General features: G+C 39.8%; 1 protein-coding gene across 28 annotated transcripts in view; it reads left to right on the plus strand.

Moving 5' to 3' along the window:
• Positions 1-21,083, plus strand: part of RAB40AL (RAB40A like) — a 417,954-nt gene that overhangs the window by 86,799 nt on the left and 310,072 nt on the right. For all 28 annotated transcript variants that reach the window (XR_010154860.1, XR_010154875.1, XR_010154870.1 and 25 more), the window contains one exon: positions 9,017-9,127. The gene's annotated coding sequence lies outside the window, so the exon portion shown is untranslated. The remainder of the gene's footprint in view (positions 1-9,016; positions 9,128-21,083) is intronic.

Here is a 21,083-nt window from a genome sequence, read left to right on the forward strand (position 1 = left end):
GGGATATTGGTCTGTAGTTTTCTTTTTTGTTATGTCCTTCCCTGGTTTTGGTATTAAGGTGATACTGGCTTCACAGAATGATTTAGGGAGGATTCCCTCTTTCTCTGTTTTTTAGAATAGTGTCAATAGGATTGGTACCAATTCTTCTTTGAATGTCTGATAGAATTCAGCTGTGAATCCATCTGGTCCTGGACTTTATTTGTTGGCAATTTTAAAATTACCATTTCAATCTCACTGCTTGTTATTGGTCTGTTCAGAGATTCTATATCTTCCTGGTTTAATCTAGGAGGGTTGTATATTTCCAGGAATTTATCCATCTCCCCTTGGTTATCTAGTTTATTTGCATAAAGGTGTTCATAGTAGCCTTCAATGATCTTTTATGTTTCTGTGGTGTCAGTTGTAGTATCTCCTGTTTTGTTTCTAATTGAGCTTATTTGGATTTTCTCTCTTCTTTTCTTGGTTAATCTTGCTAATGGTCTATCAATTTTATTTATCTTTTCAAAGAACCAGCTTTTTGTTTCATTTATCTTTTGTATTGTTTTTCTTAGTTTTAATTTTATTTAGTTCTGCACTAATCTTGGTTATTTCCTTTCTTCTGATGGGTTTGGGGTTGGTTTATTCTTGTTTCTCTAATTCCTGGAGGTGTGACCTTAGATTGTCTGTTTGTGCTCTTTCAGACTTTTTGACGTAGGTGTTTAGGGCTATGAACTTTCCTCTTAGCACCACCTCTGCTGTATCCCAGAGGTTTTGATAGGCTATGTCACTATTGTCGTTCACTTTGAAGAATTTTTAAATTTCCATCTTGATTTTGTTTTTGACCCAGTGATCATTCAGGAGCAGGTTATTTAATTTCCATGTATTTGCATGGTTTTGAACCTTCAACTCATTTTGGAGTTGATTTTCAGTTTTATTCCACTGTGGTCTGAAAGAGTGCTTGATATAATTTCAATTTTCTTAAATTTACTGAGGCTCATTTTGTGGTGTATCATATGGTCTATCTTGGAGTTTATCTTGGTCTACCTTGTGTTTTTTTAAATTGTATGTTTGTTTTATAGGTCCTGTGAGATTTATGCTTTAAAGAGTTTCTGTTTTGATGTGTTTCCAGAATTTGTTTCAAGATTTAGAGCTCCTTTTAGCAGTTCTTGTAGTGCTGGCTTGGTAGTGTCAAATTCTCTATTAAATAGAATGTATATTCTGTGGTTGTTAAATGGAATGTTCTGTAAATATGTGTTAAGTCCATTTGTTCTAGGGTATAGTTTCAATCCACTGTTTGTTGACTTTCTGTCTTGATGACCTGTCTAGTGCTATCAGTGGAGTATTGAAGTCCCCCACTATTATTGTGTTGCTGTCTATCTCATTTCTTAGGTGTAGTAGTAATTGTTTTATAAATTTGGGAGCTCCAGTGTTACGTGCATATATACTTAGGATTGTGATAGTTTCCTGTTAGACAAGGCCTTTTATAGTTACATATTGTCCCTCTTTGTCTTTTGTAACTGCTGTTACTTTAAAGCTTTTTTGTCTGATATAAGAATAGCTACTCCTGCTCACTTTTGGTGTCTATTTGCATGGAATGTCTTTTTCCACCCCTTTACCTTAAGTTTATATGAGTCCTTACGTGTTAGGTTGGTCTCTTGAAGGCAGCAGATAGTTGGTTGGTGAATTCTTATCCATTCTGCAATTCTGTATCTTTTAAGTGAAGCATTTAGGCCATTTATATTCAAGATTAGTATTGAGATGTGAGGTACTATTCCATTCATCATGCTATTTTTTTTCCTGTATACTTTGTGTTTTTTTTTAATTGTATTTTTGTTTTATAGGTCCTGTGAAATTTATGCTTTAAAGAGGTTCTGTTTTGATGTGTTTCCAGGATTTGTTTCAAGATTTAGAGCGCCGTTTAGCAGTTCTTGTAGTGCTGGCTTGGTAGTGTCAAATTCTCTCAGCATTTGTTCATCTGAAAAAGACTGTATCTTTCTTTCATTTATGAAGCTTAGTTTCACTGGATACAAAATTCTTGGCTGATAATTGTTTTGTTTAAGGAGGCTGAAGATAGGACCCTAATCCCTTCTAGCTTGTAGGGTTTCTGCTGAGAAATCTGCTGTTAATCTGATAGGTTTTCCTTTATAGGTTACCTGATGCTTTTGCCTCACAGCTCTTAAGATTCTTTCCTTCATCTTAATTTTAGATAACATGAGGTCAATGTGCCTAGGCGATGATCTTTTTGCGATGAATTTCCCAGGTGTTCTTTGAGCTTCTTGTATTTGGATGTCTAAGTTTCTAGTAAGGCTTGGGAAGTTTTCCTCAATTATTCCCCCAAATCTGTTTTCCAAACTTTTAGATTTCTCTTCTTCCTCAGGAACATGGATTATTCTTAGGTTTAGTCATTTAACATAATCCCAGACTTCTTGGAGACTTTGTTCATTTTTTAAATTATTTTTTCTTTGTTTTTGTTGGATTGGGTTAATTCGAAAACCTTGTCTTTGCATTCTGAAGTTCTTTCTTCTGCTTGTTCAATTCTATTACTGAGAATTTTCAGAGCATTTTGCATTTCTCTAAGTGCATCCATTATTTCCTGAAATAATTTCCTTTTGATCGTTTTTTATTTATGCTATCTATTTCACTGAAGATTTCTTCCCTCGTTTCTTGTATCACTTTTTTGATTTCTTTAAATTGGACTTCACCTTTCTCTGGTGAATCTTTGATTAGCTTAATAACTGACCTGAATTCTTTTTCAGGTAAATCAGGGATTTCTTCTTGGTATGGATCCATTGCTGGTGAGCTAGTGTGATTTTTGGGGATTGTTAAAGAATCTTCTTTTGTCATATTACTAGAATTGTTTTTCTGGTTCCTTCTCATTTAGGTAGGCTCTGTCAGAGGGAAGGTCTAGGGCTCAAGGCTGTTGTTCAGATTCTTTCGTCCCGTGGGGTGTTCTCTTGATGTAGTACTCTCCCCCTTTTCCTAGGGATATGGCTTCCTGAGAGCTGAGCTGTAGTGATTGTTATCTCTCTTTGGCATCTAGGCATCTAGCCACCTAGCAGGCTCAGTCTGGAACTGGGGGTTGTCTGCACAGAGTCCTGTGATGTGAACCATCTGCAGGTCTCTCAGCTGTGGATACCAGCGCCTGCTCCAGTGGAGGTGGCAGGGGGCTAAAATGGATTCTGTGAGGGTCCTTGGTTTTGGTTGTTTAATGTGCTATTTTTTGCTGGTTGGCCTCCTGCCAGGAGGTGGCGCTTTGAAGACAGCATCAGCTGTGGTAGTATAGGGAGGATCAGGTGGGTAGGGCCCTAGAACTCCCAAGAGTATATGCCCTTTGTCTTCAGCTACCAGTGTGGGTAGGGAAGGACCATCAGGTGGGGGCAGGGCTAGGCGTGTCTGAGCTCAGACTTCCCTTAGGCGGTTCTTGCTGCAGCTGCTGTGGGGGATGGGAATGTGGTTCCTAGGTCAATGGAGTTAAATTCCCAGGAGGATTATGGCTGCCTCTGCTGTGTCTTGCAGGTTGTCAGGGAAGTAGGAGAAAGCTGACAGTCACAGGCGTCACCCAGCTCCCATGCAACCCAAAAGGCTGGTCTCACTCCCACCATGGTCCCCCAACAGCACCAAGTGTGTTTCCAGGCAGTGGGTGAGCAGGGCTGAGAACTTGCCCCAGGCTACCAGCCTCCCAGGTGTGAAAGCAAGCTGGGCTTTCATGCCTCCTTTCCTGTGGCATCTGTACACCAGATTCATGCCTTCCCCTGAGTTCTGGCCAGGAGACTTCACATTCGGTTGGAATTGTTACAAAGTTCAACTGGAGTTCAACTGGAGGTTTCCTTCTCCCTGTGGTCTTTTCCCAGTAGCTCTGGTAGCCCTCCCCAAAGACTTCTGTGAGACAAGGCAGAAATGGCTTCCTAGGGGACCCAGGGAGCCCACAGGGTTTTTCCTCTTGCTTCCTCTACCCCTGTATTTCGCTCGGCTTTCTGAATTGACTCAGCTCCAGGTGAGGTCAGAATCTTCTTCCATGGTCTAGTCTTTCAGGTTCCCCAGTGAGGGTGTGTGTTCGGGGGTGGATGATCCCCCCTTTCCCACTTCCATAGCTTGGGCACTTACAGTATTTGGAGTGTCTCCTGGGTCCTGCATGAACAATCTCCTTCTTTCAGAAGGTCTTTGGGTTCTCTCAGCTTTCCTTGTTTATTTCTGCAGTAGTTCTGGAGCAAAAGTACATGATGTGAGTCTCCACACACTGCTCTGTCTGTCCACATGGGAGCTACAATCTAGTCTTGCCTCCCATCCACCATGATCCCTCTGGAATTTCTTATTGAGCCCCAAGAAGAAATAGTACAGAAGAGCCAGGAATATTAATGGGCCAGCTGGACTGAAGATGAGAATCATTAACCTTGTAGCCCAGCTGCAAAACCCATCAACTGACCACAGGTCTTTGAGAAAGCCCCTTCCCTTTGTTGGCCTCAGCCCAAACACAGAGGAGCACTCAGTGTAGAAACAGTATAGAAACAGTGATTAGAAGTGTGGTCTTTGGGGCGAGAAGTTTCTGAATTTGACCCTGGGAACCATCACTTTTTGGTTGTATGATCTATAGTAAGCAATTTATCTATTAATACTATATACCCTATAATTGTTAGCATATTTTATTATTATTCATTTTAACTATCAAAAGGGTGAATAATAGGAGTAGGAATACATGGCCAGGTATTATGTTTCATGAACCTATAATGAATTAACTGTTGGACAGTGTTTGATATATAGATTAAAGGAAGTCTATAGAAATCTCATGAGCAGACCCAAACATATCATATTATTCAATATGTTACCTGTATGCCATTTCCAATCAGATGCATTGTTTAAGAATTGAGGCTGGATCAACTGGTAAAGGGTTCATTGGGAAGCAAATTTGGGGCAAGGCACGGTGGCTCCTCCCTGTGATCACAGAACTTTGGGAGGCCGAGGTGGGAGGATTCCTTGAGCCCGGGAGTTCAAGATGAGCCTGAACAACATAGTGAGATCCCATCTCTACAAAAAATTTTTTAAAATTAGGCAGGAGTGATGGCACATGGCTGTAGTCCCAGCTACTGAGGATGCTGAGGTGGGAGGACTGCTTGAGCCCAGGAAGTCAAGTCTGCAGTAAGCTGTGATCACACCACTGTACTACAGCCTGGGTGATAGAGCAAGAACCTTAAAAAAAAAAAAAAAAGCAAAGTTGTATCATATCTTTTACCTTGTAATTTAACCAGAATGCCTCATCCACATGTTAGTACTTAAGGTAAAAGGAAAACTAAAATAACAAAAAATACAGGGTACTAAACTATACATATGGTATTTTAATTATTATATGAGTTGTATATGTAATGCATGTACAGTGTGCATGTGCATACATGTATACACAAAATAAATCCCAAAGAACATAGCCCAATGTTAATTTCAACCATGATAGGATTAATTATTATTATTTTTTTTTGACACAGAGTCTTGCTGTGTTACGCAGGCTGGAGTGCAGTGGCGTGATCTCGGATCACAGCAGCTTCTGCCTCCCGGGTTCAGTTGATTCTCCTGCCTCAGCCTCCCGAGTAGATGGGATTACAGGTGTGAGACACCTGACATCCTGAGTAGCTGGGACTACAGCCGTGTGCCACCACTTCTGCCTAATTTTTAATTTTTTTTTGGTAGAGATGGAATCTCACTATGTTGTTCAGGCTCATCTTGAACTCCTGGGCTCAAGGAATCCTCCCACCTCGGCCTCCCAAAATTCTGTGATCACAGGCAGGAGCCACCATGCCTTGCCCCAGATTTGCTTCGCACTGAACCCTTTACCAGTTGATCAGCCTCAGTTCTTAAACAATGCATCTGATTGGAAATGGCATACATGTAACATATTGACCACTCAGCTAATTTTTTTTTTTTTTTTGTATTTTTAGTACAGACGGGTTTTGCTGTATTGGCCAGGCTGGTGGTCTCGAGCTCCTGGCTTCAAGTGATCCACCTGCCTTGGCCTCCCTAAGTGCTGGGATTACAGGCATGAGCCACTGCGCCCAGTTTATGATGGGACTGGTATTTTTAACTTCACTACTTGGCTCAATATTAAGCCTTTGCTGAGTATGGATTATACTTATGAAAAAAACACTATATCCCTTAAAACCCCTGCTACTTATGAAATATTTCAGATAAAAAGTATAGAGAACTATAAAATTAATCCAAGTTAAGAAAAACTTTACTCCTCCATGACCCTTTCTTCACTCCTAGAAATAATCAATATCCAGAATGCGGTATTTATTCCACTTTTTTTTTTATTACTTTACTACATATGAGAGCGTCCCTAGACAAAATATAGTATTCTTTTGCATATTTGTCTTCATACAACCACACACACACATTAATACTATAGGTGTTCTTGTCCTCCAACTACCTAATTTAACATTGTATGTCTATATGTACACACACACACACAAACTTGATTCTTATACTCAAGAGAGCATTGTGAGGAGTTCAAGAGGAAACCTCCTCCAGATCCTAGCACAGTTTTTGACACATTATTCACAGCACCAATGTTTGCTTCCTTCTCATCCCAACTGTGCTGAGATGTTATTTCTTTACATATTCACTTCTAATTTTACCATTAAGTATTCTTTTTGTCTGCATTCTTTTAGTTTACATTGTGGTTCTTTATCAGGCTTTCTGAATTGAATGTTTAACTCATTTTCATTTTTATTGATATAGGTATTTAATGCTTTAAAATAGTCTCTGATAGCAACTCTAGCTAAATTCGTACATGCTCTGTTTTCATTATGATTATATGCACCAAATTCTGCAATTTTAATCTATTTGGGTGCAAGTTTTGTTTAGTAGCCTCAGATAGAATCAATTTTCATGAATGATCCATGTTTATATGAAAAGTAGGTGTGTTGCCTAATATTAGGCTTCACAATTTAGAATAAGTGTATCTGTAAGATCTACCCTTCGAATTATGTTGCTTAAGTCTTCTCTACAGTTGTTAAATTTTTCTCCACCTGAACGTTTTTGGATTATAGGAAATGTGGTAGAATTTCTATTATTAAATGGTGTGCTTCTTCCTACTTCTCTTTGCACTACTGTAGTTTTTGCTCTATCAATATTTTTACCACATGACTGCATATATGAGTAGCTCCCATCTTCCTTGTGAATTGTAGCCTTTGACTTTATCAACTGTGTTTTTTTGTCTCTTTAAATCCATTTTGGTCTCAGTTTTTTTCTTTTAATTATCAAGATTGTAACCCTTACTTTCTTTATATTGTCAACTGCCTAGTATATATTTATCCTTACATTTTTAACCTATATGAATACGTTTGTTTTACGTGTATCACTTGGAAAAGCACAGCTTTGGATTTTTCTTCAATAGGCAATCTGAAATACTTTTAATAGATGAGTTAAGCCAATTTATTGTTATTGATATGATTGATGTCTTTGCTCATTTGTGTTCAATTCTGTTGTATTGCTTTTAAACACAGAAATTGTATAGTCTTTCACTAGTTCATATGTTTATTTGCTATCTATATTTAGTATTTCGAATGGTTAATACATAATATCCTTGATATGGAAGAAGTCTTAATAATGAGTAGAGAAATCATCAAAAGATATGAACAGATAATTCACATAAAATGCAATATACATAGTCACTAAACTTTCAAAAATATACCAAATTACAATAATTCTGCCTGCCACGGGCTGCCAGGGTGCACTAGAGGTATCTCATGTTTCATCTTATGGATGCCCCAGAGTAGAGGATTTTACTGTCTTCTTTTACACTTATCAATTTTATTCTGACAGAATTAGAGTCATTCTATATGTAAATTCATACGCTGGGTTTTAAGTGAGGTATTTTTTTTTGCTCCATGCAAACACGTCTGTGGAGAAGTTTGACAATGGTGGTACGGTGGTGCCCCCTCGTGACTGAAGCCTGAACTGCATGCAGCTTGAACATCACAGTAGGAAAGTGGGAGGGAGGAGTTGTGGCCCAAGCCCCGCCCTACAGAGTTTTCTAGAAGTCTGAGTGGGAAATTGGGCATTCCCAGTGTGTAGGAATACTGACAGCCTCCATTAAAAAAATGGAGCCTTTTACTATGTGGAAGAGAAAACTATGTCAGAATAATAAATATATATTTTAAATGCTTTGAGACATATGGATAAATAGCTGGAGACCTGGGTAAGCTAAAATGGATGCAGATCTTTTATTATCTTCGTAACCCAAGTTAGCCCTTATTATAACCATCTTTTCATGGAAATATACGTCTGTGATAACATCTTAAAATACTTAAACACAAAATCTCACTTTTTTTTTTTTGGACTATGTATTTCATTGCGTGGATACCCTCAAATTTATTTCACTAGTATTATAGCAATGAAAATTTAGTTCCCTTACCATTTCTATGACCGAAAATAATGTACTTAACGCCATGCTCATGTATATTCAAATATGTTTGTAAGCATTTATTTATAATAAGTTCCTAAAAGTTTCATTTTCAAACCCTTTGAACTATAACATTTTATATTAATAATCAATTCAAAATACTATTACTAATTTATATTGCCTATATCACAGTATGAAAGTACCTAGTTCTTCACACATTAGAAATAATGAGAATCATTAATTTGGTACACAAGAAGTCATCTCTCATCATTACTTTCATTATAACTCGTTTTTGTTGCCTTCTGGAATTCCATCCTATGGATGTAACATAATCAATTTTCACAACTTCTTGTTATTCAGACTGTCCTGATATTTCCTATTATCTACACTGTGTGGATGGCATCTTTTCAGAGTCTGTGCACTGCTGAAGGGCACAGTTACGGGCACAATTCCTGTGGCTATTTGCGCTAGTGAGTTGAATGTGTCTTCCTTGAGTCCAGCAAGCTGTCTTAGGAGAAATATAACACAACATGATAAATGTCTCAGTTTGTGTGAGTGAGTGTGTGTGTGTGTGTGTGTGTGCTGACAACCACATTTCCCTCTGCCCTTTTGTGGGTTTGTGTCTCATTTGGTTTCTCTTCCCAAATTCAGGCTCAGAAGTGACAAAAGAGAATTATCAGGATGGCAGTCCTTATAACCAGATGCTTATCAACATTCTTCACTACATTCTGAAGATGAATTTCTACAAGGGAAATTGTTTATGTAAGTGGTGTGTACCCTTTGATATGTATTGACATAGTGGCACACATAGAGTTGTGCCATTTAGACTCCCCAAGGGGAGGCATGTGAGGTCGGCCACAGAGGACTGAAGAAATTAGTTAATGCTGACATCCTATCACATAGGGTGGGTCCTGGACTCCGTCATGGACCTGCTGTCATGCCATTGCCACAATTGGAAGACGTGGAAGTGATCAGATGCAATCAAATTTTGTACACAAGCACATCCTGATGTAGCGATGAGGGGAAGGGGGAAGAGGAATGATCATTGCTTGGAGTTACAGGACAGAGGCAGCAGGGCTAGGACACAGGCACTCTTTATACGCATTCATTTTTTTTTTTTTTTTTTTTTTTGAGACGCAGTATCGCCTGTTGCCAGGCTGGAATGCAATGGTGTGATCTCAGCTCACTGCAACCTCTGCCTCCTGGGTTCAAGCGATTCTCCTGCCTCAGCCTCCTGAGTAGCTAGGACTGTAGGTGCGCACCACCACGCCCAGCTAATTTTTTGCATTTTTAGTATAGTCGAGGTTTCACCATGTTGGCCAGGATGGTCTCCATCTCTTGAGCTCGTAATCCGCCTGCCTCGGCCTCCCACAGTGCTGGGATTACAGGCGTCAGCCACCACACCCGGCCCTATATGCGTTCATTTTTATGTAAAACATATGCATCAATTCTTTTGTATGAAAACGTTTGGTCATTACTGTGGTACAACAGAAGACCAGGTCAGTACCATATTTTTTTTTTCATATGTACACAGATTTTTATTTTGTTTTAGACATTGTCTTACACACAATAGACATTCAGTATTTGTTGAAATTAATGAAAGAAAAGAGAAACATAAAAACGGTCTGAGAAGACAATAATCTGCTTTTTAATTTATAGACAGCAATTAGGTCAAACAATTATAACAATGATGACAAAGAACAATATCTGAGGTACACTCAAAACCTTATGAGGGTTATTTGCCAGTTTTCCTGGCTATTTCTACACCCTTTGATCTCTAGTGAATGTTTCTACTTACAACTACATATTTTGTAAGTTTTGCCTACTGTATTTCAATCAACACTGTAAAAAATGAAGAGAGTCTTTTTGGTTCAGATTTGGTTTTTAGTTAATTATGTGATGTGTATATGATTTTTTGTTACCTTTTCTGTATAGATATCAGGAGAATCGAAAATATGTTGATGGTGGAATTGTGGTATGACATTTTTACTGACTACTACTCTGCAAAAGTTTTATCTATGAGCTCTATGGGTTGTTCCTGGCTTTTGAAAATTTACTTTAAGGAAGTGTTTTTGGAAATGGATTATAAGTATACAAGTATGCAATCTTATGTATTTGCAACTGTCTAAGATGTTATGATACTTTCCTCCCTGCAATCTGGCATTCATCCATTCAAGACATTTTAATTGAACTCTTACAATGTTCTTAATACTATGATAAGCCCTGAAGGTAAACTGTGACTAAAAATGTTGCAGGATAAAATACAGGATTCCTAGTTAAATTTGAATTTTAGATAAGCAACATTCTTATACTAAAAATTATTCCATGTTTATCTGAAATTCAAATTTAGCTGAGTGTCCTGTAACTTTTTATTTTATTTGTTTACTTGTTTGTCTGTGATAAATATGGCAGCCCTAGAAAAATAAATATAGCCCCTGATTTATTCTAATTTACTCTTTCGTTGGCAAGGAAGGCACTAATCAAATAATCCTGCAGATAAATGAAAAATTGCAACTGAGATAAGTATGAACAAGAATAAATTCAAAGCTGAAGAAGAAGAAAATAATTGGAAGAGAAACCTTGTCAGAAAGGGGACTTCAAAGCTCTATGGAAGTGTCAATGGACCCACAATACAGTGGGGAAGGAAAGAGATGCTCTGGCACTCTTTCTTTTAAATGACAGTTTTATATTCAACTTTAATGGTACAAGCAGTAGAAAGCCTGGCTGCTCACAGTGATGCAGAAAACACTCAAAGCCTTGTTTCAGGACCCACCCACTATCTTTCCCATTTAGCATCTGACTCATAATGAAGCCAGAGGCTGCAAGTTTTAGACGTATGCAAAGGTGGTACATTTCAATATTCAATTCCAATTAATATGGATATTTTCTGGGGTCAGAGAAGGAAAGGTTATTTGTCCCATCAGGCCACTGGCCTTTGCTCCTACCAGAAGTGAGAGGAACCATGCCTGTTTTTAAATAACAGGGAAGACTTTTTCAGCACAGGCTGGTGGGAAAGACACAAATCTATCTAGTCACCTGGGAGCTGTCAGACAGGAATGTTGCAAGTGACTACACCCTGCAGTGCCTCTGGCAGGATTAGGACTCTCAAACTTTCCCAATAGCCCAGCTTGTGATTCCTTCTTGCTTTCCAAGTTTCCATATGCATGCAATATTTAAAAATGGTCTTGGACAGTTTGTATTAATTACTCAGATTTTGAATATGCTCATTGTTTATCATCATTCTAATAACAGTCCTACCTCAGGTTTATATGTTTATTCCCATATATTTGGGTTCCTTTAATTATCTTATGTATTTTTATGATGTCTGCAAAATAAAAGGGGAATGAGTGTTATTATACCAATTTTTATGGATGCGGGAACCTGAGCATAGCCTCTCTAAATAAGTTGCTAAAGTCATTTTTCTGATACAATCCACAACCAGATTGACTGCTTACCTAGACTCTTAGCTTTGTCTGGAGCTGTATCAAGCTAGTTAGAAGTGCAAAGTCCAAATTTATTGACTGAAAAAAAAAATCTTGAAAAGATAGTACTAAATATAAATAAATAAGTCACAAAATATGCAGCCAATTAGATTAAACTCATCAAAAATAAACTGACACCTGCTTTTTTTTTGCTTCCATTTGCTTGGTAAATATTCCTCCTTCCCTTTATGTCAAGCCTATGTGTGCCTTTGCACGTGAGATGGGTCTCCTGAATACAGCACACCAATGGGTCTTGACTCTTTATCCAATTTTCCAGTCTGTGTCTTTTCATTGAGGCATTTAGCCTGTTTACATTTAAGGTTAATATTGTTATGTGTGAATTTGATCCTGTCATTATGATGTTAGCTGGTTATTTTGCCCATTAGTTGATGCAGTTTCTTCCTAGCATCGATGGTCTTTACAATTTGGCATGTTTTTGCAGTGACTGGTTCTGGTTGTTCCTTTCCATGTTTAGCGCTTCCTTCAGGAGCTCTTGTAGGGCAGGCCTGGTGGTGACAAAATCTCTCAGCATTTGCTTGTCTGTAAAGTATTTTATTTCTCCCACACTTATGAAGCTTAGTTTGGCTGGATATGACATTCTGTGTTGAAAATTCTTTTCTTTAAGAATGTTGAATATTGGCCCCCACTCTCTTCTGGCTTGTAGAGTTTCTGCCAAGGGGTCAGCTGTTAGTCTGATGGGCTTCCCTTTGTGGGTAACCTGTCCTTTCTCTCTGGCTGCCCTTAACATTTTTTCCTTCATTTCAACTTTGGTGAATCTGATGATTATGTGTCTTGGGGTTGCTCTTCTCGAGGAGTATCTTTGTGGTGTTCTCTGTATTTCCTGAATTTGAATGTTGGCCTGCCTTGCTAGGTTGGGGAAGTTCTCCTGGATAATATCCTGCAGAGTGTTTTCCAACTTGCTTCCATTCTCCCCATCACTTTCAGGTACACAGTCAAATGTAGGTTTGGTCTTTTCACGTAGTCCCATATTTCTTGGAGGCTTTGTTCGTTCCTTTTCATTTTTTTCTCTAATCCTGTCTTCATGCTTTATTTCATTAAGTTGATCTTCAATCTCTGATATCCTTTCTTCCGCTTGATTGATTCAGCTGTTGATACTTGTGTATGCTTCACGAAGTTCTTGTGATGTGTTTTTCAGCTCCATCAGGTCATTTATGTTCTTCTCTAAACTGGTTATTCTAGTTAGCAATTCCTCTAACCTTTTTTCAAGCTTCTTAGCTTCCTTGCATTGAGTTAGAACATGCTCCTTTAGCTTGGAGAAGTTTGTTATTACCCACCTTCTGAAGCCTACTTCTGTCAATTCGTCAAATGCATTCTCCGTCCAGTTTTGTTCCGTTGCTGGCGAGGAGTTGTGATCCTTTGGAGGAGAAGAGGCATTCTTGTTTTTGCAATTTTCAGTCTTTTTGCGCTGGTTTCTCCCCATCTTCGTGGATTTATCTACCTTTGGTCTTTATTGTTGGTGACCTTTGGATGGGGTTTTGGTGTGGACGTCCTTTTTGTTGAAGTTGATACTATTCCTTTCTGTTTGTTAGTTTTCCTTCTAACAGGCCCCTCTGCTGCAGGTCTGCTGGAGTTTGCTGGCAGTCCACTCCGGACCCCATTTGCCTGGGTATCACCAGCAGAGGCTGCAGAACGGCAAAGACTGCTGCCTATTCCTTCCTCTGGAAGCTTCATCCCAGAGAGGCACCCGTCAGATGCTAGCCGGAGTTCTCCAGTATGAGGTGTCTGTCGACCCCTGCTGGGAGGTTTCTCCCAGTCAGGGGGCACGGGGTTCAGGGACCCACTTGAGGAGGCAGTCTCTCCCTTAGCAGAGCTCGAGTGTTGTGCTGGGAGATCTGCTACTCTTTTCAGAGCTGGCACGCAGGAACGTTTAAGTCTGCCAAAGCTGCACCCACAGCCACCCCTTCCCCCAGGTGCTCTGCCCCAGGGAGATGGGAGTTTTATCTATAAGCCCCTAACTGGGGCTGCTGCCTTTTTTTCAGAGATGCCCTGCCCAGAGAGGAGGAATCCAGAGAGGCGGTCTGGCTACAGCGGCTTTGCCAAGCTGCAGTGGGCTCCACCCAGTTCGAACTTTCCTGTGTCTTTGTTTATGCTGTGAGGGGAAAACCGCCTACTCAAGCCTCAGTAATGATGGACACCCTTCCCCCCACCAAGCTGGAGCGTCCCAGGTGGACTTCAGACTGCTATGCTGGCAGCAATAATTTCAAGCCAGTGGATCTTAGCTTGCTGGGCTCCGTGGGAGTGGGATCCACTGAGCTAGACCACTTGGCTCCCTGGCTTCAGCCCACTTTCCAGGGGAGTGAACAGCTCTGTCTCACTGGCATAGTGCATAAAAATATGTAGTACCATATTTTTAAACAGCTTTCTTGCAATATACTTTACAGACAATGAAATTTACCCATTTTAAGGGTAAAATTTGATGAATTTCAGTAAATGTGTAGAGTTGTGCTACCATCACCATAATTAAGCTTTTAACATTTCCATTACCTCAAAAAGTCCTGTCGTGCTTGAATACAGTTAATTCCTGCTTCAGCCTTGGCAATCACAAATGTTTTCTGTGTCTATGTATTTGCCTGTTTAGATGCTTTATATAAATGGAATCGTACAATATTTGTTCTTTATTGTTTGGCTTCCTTCGCCTGGTTATGATATATAGTCAAGGTTCATCCATGGTGTAGCATGTGTCTTAATGTCATTCTTTCTAATGGCTGAAAAATCTTGTATGAATAGACTACATTTTTTATCATTTATCTATTGATAGTCATTTGGATTATTTCTAGTTGTTGGCTAATATGATTGACAATTCGACATACATTTGTGTACAAGTTTTCAGGTAGACTTATGTTTTCATTTCTCTTGAGTATGTACCTAAGAGTGGAATTGCTGGTAACTCCCTGCTTATCCATTTGAGGAACTGCCAGATGACTTTCATGACCCTGACAGTCATGAGGAGTACAGGCTTAGCCAGTTGTTCTTATTGTGATTAGACCAGGATTATGTGTTTTGAGAAAGAATACCATTGATTTGAAGTGCCCTTCTTGTAACATTATATCTGGTAGTCAGGATGCCTACTTAATGTCACTGGTGATGTTAAACTTCATCATTTAATTAAGCTGGGGTTTGTCAAGTTTCTCTAGTGTATAGTAACTATTTTCCATGTGACTAGAGAGCATATGGGAGAAGGAAAACACTCCCACGTTTCTAATTTCACTGTGAGTCAGTGTCATTTCTGTGTGGTGGAATGAGTGCCCGGATGGTGCTGCGGAAGGGAAGAAGGGGATTCCACCATTTCTTTTTTTTTTTTTTTTATACTTTAAGTTTTAGGGTACATGGGCACAATGTGCAGGTTTGTTATATATGTATACATGTGCCATGTTGGTGTGCTGCACCCAATAACTCGTCATTTAGCATTAGGTATATCTCCTAATGCTATCCCTCCCCCCTCCCCCAACCCCACAACAGTCCCTGGAGTGTGATGTTCCCCTTCCTGTGTCCATGTGTTCTCATTGTTCAGTTCCCACCTATAAGTGAGAACATGTGGTGTTTGGTTTTTTGTCCTTGCGATAGTTTGCTGAGAATGATGGTTTCCAGTTTCATACACATCTCTACAAAGGACATGAACTATTCATTTTTTATGGCTGCATAGTATTCCATGGTGTATATGTGCCACATTTTCTTAATCCAGTCTATCATTGTTGGACATTTGGGTTGGTTCCAAGTCTTTGCTATTGTGAATAGTGCCGCAATAAACATACATGTGCATGTGTCTTTATAGCAGCATGATTTATAATCCTTTGGGTATATACCCAGTAATGGGATGGCTGGGTCAAATGGTATTTCTAGTTCTAGATCCCTGAGGAATCGCCACACTGACTTCCACAATGGTTGAACTAGTTTACAGTCCCACCAACAGTGTAAAAGTGTTCCTATTTCTCCACATCCTCTCCAGCACCTGTTGTTTCCTGACTTTTTAATGATCGCCATTCTAATTGGTGTGAGATGGTATCTCATTGTGGTTTTGATTTGCATTTCTTTGATGGCCAGTGATGATGAGCATTTTTTCATGTGTCTTTTGGCTGCATAAATGTCTTCTTTTGAGAAGTGTCTGTTCATATCCTTTGCCCACTTTTTGATGGGGTTGTTTGTTTTTTTGTTGTAAATTTGTTTGAGTTCATTGTAGATTCTGGATATTAGCCCTTGGTCCGATGAGTAGGTTGTGAAAATTTTCTCCCATTCTGTAGGTTGCCTGTTCACTCTGATGGTAGTTTCCTTTGCTGTGCAGAAGCTCTTTAGTTTAATTAGATCCCATTTGTCAATTTTGGCTTTTGTTGCCATTGCTTTTGGTGTTTTAGATGTGAAGTCCTTGCCCATGCCTATGTCCTGAATGGTATTGCCTAGGTTTTCTTCTAGGGTTTTTATGGTTTTAGGTCTAACATGTAAGTCTTTAATCCATCTTGAATTAATTTTTGTATAAGGTGTAAGGAAGGGATCCAGTTTCAGCTTTCTACATATGGCTAGCCAGTTTTCCCAGCACCATTTATTAAATAGGGAATCCTTTCCCCATTGCTTGTTTTTCTCAGGTTTGTCAAAGACCAGATGGTTGTAGATATGCAGCATTATTTCTGAGGACTCTGTTGTGTTCCATTGATCTCTATCTCTGTTTTGGTACCAGTACCATGCTGTTTTGGTTACTGTAGCCTTGTAGTGTAGTTTGAAGTCAGGTAGTGTGATGTCTCCAGCTTTGTTCTTTTGGCTTAGGATTGACTTGGTGATGTGGGATCTTTTTTGGTTCCATATGAACTTTAAAGTAGTTTTTTCCAATTCTGTGAAGAAAGTCATTGGTAGCTTGATGGGAATGGCATTGAATCTATAAATTACCTTGGGCAGTATGGCCATTTTCACGATATTGATTCTTCCTATCCATGAGCATGGAATGTTCTTCCATTTGTTTGTATCCTCTTTTATTTCATTGAGCAGTGGTTTGTAGTTCTCCTTGAAGAGGTCCTTCACATCCCTTGTAAGTTGGATTCCTAGGTATTTTATTCTCTTTGAAGCAATTGTGAATGGGAGTTCACTCATGATTTGGCTCTCTGTTTGTCTGTTATTGGTGTATAAGAATGCTTGTGATTTTTGTACATTGATTTTGTATCCTGAGACTTTGCTGAAGTTGCTTATCAGCTTAAGGAGATTTTGGGCTGAGACAGTGGGGTTTTCTAGATATACAATCATGTCATCTGCAAACAGGGACAATTTGACTTCCTCTTTTCCTAATTGAATACCCTTTATTTCCTTCTCCTGCCTATTGCCCTGGCCAGAACTTCCAACACTATGTTGAATAGGAGTGGTGAGAGAGGGCATCCCTGTCTTGTGCCAGTTTTCAAAGGGAATGCTTCCAGTTTTTGCCCATTCAGTATGATATTGGCTGTGGGTTTGTCATAGATAGCTCTTATTATTTTGAGATATGTCCCATCAATACCTAATTTATTGAGAGTTTTTAGCATGAAGGGTTGTTGAATTTTGTCAAAGGCCTTTTCTGCATCTATTGAGATAATCATGTGGTTTTTGTCTTTGGTTCTGTTTATATGCTGGATTACGTTTATTGATTTGCGTATGTTGAACCAGCCTTGCATCCCAGGGATGAAGCCCACTTGATCATGGTGGATAAGCTTTTTGATGTGCTGCTGGATTCAGTTTGCCAGTATTTTATTGAGGATTTTTGCATCAGTGTTCATCAAGGATATTGGTCTAAAATTCTCTTTTTTGGTTGTGTCTCTGCCAGGTTTTGGTATCAGGATGATGCTGGCCTCATAAAATGAGTTAGGGAGGATTCCCTCTTTTTCTATTGGTTGGAATAGTTTCAGAAGGAATGGTACCAGCTCCTCCTTGTACCTCTGGTAGAATTCGGCTGTGAATCCATCTGGTCCTGGACTTTTTTTGGTTGGTAAGCTATTGGTTATTGCCTCAATTTCAGAGCCTGTTATTGGTCTATTCACAGATTCAACTTCTTCCTGGTTTAGTCTTGGGAGGGTGTATGTGTCGAGGAATTTATCCATTTCTTCTAGATTTTCTAGTTTATTTGCGTAGAGGTGTTTGTAGTATTCTCTGATGGTAATTTGTATTTCTGTGGGATCGGTGGTGATATCCCCTTTATCATTTTTTATTGTGTATATTTGATTCTTCTCTCTTTTCTTCTTTATTAGTCTTGCTAGTGGTCTATCGATTTTGTTGATCTTTTCAAAAAACCAGCTCCTGCATTCATTAATTTTTTGAAGGGTTTTTTGTGTCTCTATTTCCTTCAGTTCTGCTCTGATTTTAGTTATTTCTTGCCTTCTGCTAGCTTTTGAATGTGTTTGCTCTTGCTTTTCTAGTTCTTTTAATTGTGACATTAGGGTGTCAATTTTGGATCTTTCCTGCTTTCTCTTGTGGGCATTTAGTGCTTTAAATTTCCCTCTACACACTGCTTTGAATGTGTCCCAGAGATTCTGGTATGTTGTGTCTTTGTTCTCGTTGGTTTCAAAGAACATCTTTATTTCTACCTTCATTTCGTTATGTACCCAGTAGTCATTCAGGAGCAGGTTGTTCAGTTTCCATGTAGTTGAGTGGTTTTGAGTGAGTTTCTTAGTCCTGAATTCTAGTTTGATTGTACTGTGGTCTGAGAGACAGTTTGTTATAATTTCTGTTCTTTTCCATTTGCTGAGGAGTGCTTTACTTCCAACTATGTGGTCAATTTTGGAATAGGTGTGGTGTGGTGCTGAAAAAAATGTATATTCTGTTGATTTGGGGTGGAGAGTTCTGTAGATGTCTATCAGGTCTGCTTGGTGCAGAGCTGAGTTCAATTCCTGGATATCCTTGTGAACTTTCTGTCTCGATCTGTCTAATGTTGACAGTGGGGTGTTAACTTCTCCCATTATTATTGTGTGGGAGTCTAAGTCTCTTTGTAGGTCACTCAGGACTTGCTTTATGAATCTGGGTGCTCCTGTATTGGGTGCATATGTATTTAGGATAGTTAGTTCTTCTTGTTGAATTGATCCCTTTACCATTATGTAATGGCCTTGTCTCTTTTGATCTTTGTTGGTTTACAGTCTGTTTTATCAGAGACTAGGATTGCAACCCCTGACTTTTTTTGTTTTCCATTTGCTTGGTAGATCTTCCTCCATCCCTTTATTTTGAGCCTATGTGTGCCTCTGCACTTGAGATGGGTTTCCTGAATACAGCACACTGATGGGTCTTGACTCTTTATCCAATTTGCCAGTCTGTGTCTTTTAATTGGAGCATTTAGCCCATTTACATTTAAAGTTAGTATTGTTATGTGTGTATTTGGTCCTGTCATTATGATGTTAGCTGGTTATTTTGCTCGTTAGTTGATGCAGTTTCTTCCTAGCCTCGATGGTCTTTACATTTTGGCATGTTTTTACATTTGCTGGTACCAGTTGTTCCTTTCCATGTTTAGTGCTTCCTTCAGGAGCTCTTTTAGGGCAGGCCTGGTGGTGACAAAATCTCTCAGCATTTGCTTGTCTGTAAAGTATTTTATTTCTCTTTCACTTATGAAGCTTAGTTTGGCTGAATATGAAATTCTGGGTTGAAAATTCTTTTCTTTAAGAATGTTGAATATTGGTCCCCACTCTCTTCTGGCTTGTAGAGTTTCTGCCGAGAGATCCGCTGTTAGTCTGATGGGCTTCCCTTTGTGGGTAACTCGACCTTTCTCTCTGGCTGCCCTTAACATTTTTTCCTTCATTTCAACTTTGGTGAATCTGATGATTATGTGTCTTGGAGTTGCTCTTCTCGAGGAGTATCTTTGTGGTGTTCTCTGTATTTCCTGAATCTGAATGTTGGCCTGCCTTGCTAGATTGGGGAAGTTCTCCTGGATAATATCCTGCAGAGTGTTTTCCAACTTGGTTCCATTCTCCCCGTCAGTTTCAGGTACACCATTCAGACGTAGATTTGGTGTTTTCACATAGTCCCATATTTCTTGGTGGCTTTGTTCATTTCTTTTTATTCTTTTTTCTCTAAACTTCCCTTCTCGCTTCATTTCATTCATTTCGTCTTCCATCACTGATACCCTTTCTTTCAGTTGATCACATCAGCTTCTGAGGCTTCTGCATTCTTCACGTAGTTCTCGAGCCTTGGCTTTCAGCTCCATCAGCTCCTTTAAGGACTTCTCTGCATTGGTTATTCTAGTTATCCATTCGTCTAATTTTTTTTCAGTTTTTAACTTCTTTGCCATTCATTTTGAATTTCCTCCCGTAACTCGGAGTAGTTTGATCATCTGAAGCCTTCTCTCAGCTCTTCAAAGTCATTTTCCATCCAGCTTTGTTCTGTTGCTGTTGAGGAGCTGTGTTCCTTTGGAGGAGGAGAGGTGCTGTGCTTTTTAGAGTTGCCAGTTTTTCTACTCTGTTTTTTCCCCATCTTTGTGGTTTTATGTACTTTTGGTCTTTGATGATGGTGACGTACAGAAGGGTTTTTGGTGTGGATGTCCTTTCTGTTTGTTAGTTTTCCTTCTAACAGACAGGACCCTTAGCTGCAGGTCTGTTGGAGTTTGCTAGAGGTCCACTCCAGACCCTGGTTGCCTGGGTATCAGCAGTGGTGGCTGTAGAACAGCGGATCTTGGTGAACCAGAAATGCTGCTGCCTGATCGTTCCTCTGGAAGTTTTGTCTCAAAGGAGTACCCGGCCGTGTGAGGTGTCAGTCTGCCCCTACTTGGGGGTGCCTCCCAGTTAGGCTGCTCGGGGGTCAAGGACCCACTTGAGGAGACAATCTGCCCGTTCTCAGATCTCCAGCTGCGTGCTGGGAGAACCACTACTCTCTTCAAAGCTGTCAGACAGGGACATTTAAGTCTGCAGAGGTTACTGCTGTCTTTTTGTTTGTCTGTGCCCTGCCCCCGGAGGTGGAGCCTACAGAGGCAGGCAGGCCTCCTTGATCTGTGGTGGGCTCCACCCAGTTCGAGCTTCCTGGCTACTTTGTTTACCTAATCAAGCCTGGGCAATGGCAGGCGCCCCTCCCCCAGCCTCGCTGCCGCCTTGCAGTTTGATCTCAGACTGCTGTGCTAGCAATCAGCGAGACTCCGTGGGCGTAGGACCCTCCAAGCCAGGTGCGTGATATAATCTCCTGGTGTGCCGTTTTTTAAGCCTGTTGGAAAAGTGCAGTATTAGGGTGGGAGTGACCCGATTTTCCAGGTGCCATCTGTCACCCCTTTCTTTGACTAGGAAAGGGAACTCCCT

Source organism: Pan troglodytes, chromosome X, assembly GCF_028858775.2.
Source record: "Pan troglodytes isolate AG18354 chromosome X, NHGRI_mPanTro3-v2.0_pri, whole genome shotgun sequence".
Classification (NCBI taxonomy): domain Eukaryota; kingdom Metazoa; phylum Chordata; class Mammalia; order Primates; family Hominidae; genus Pan; species Pan troglodytes.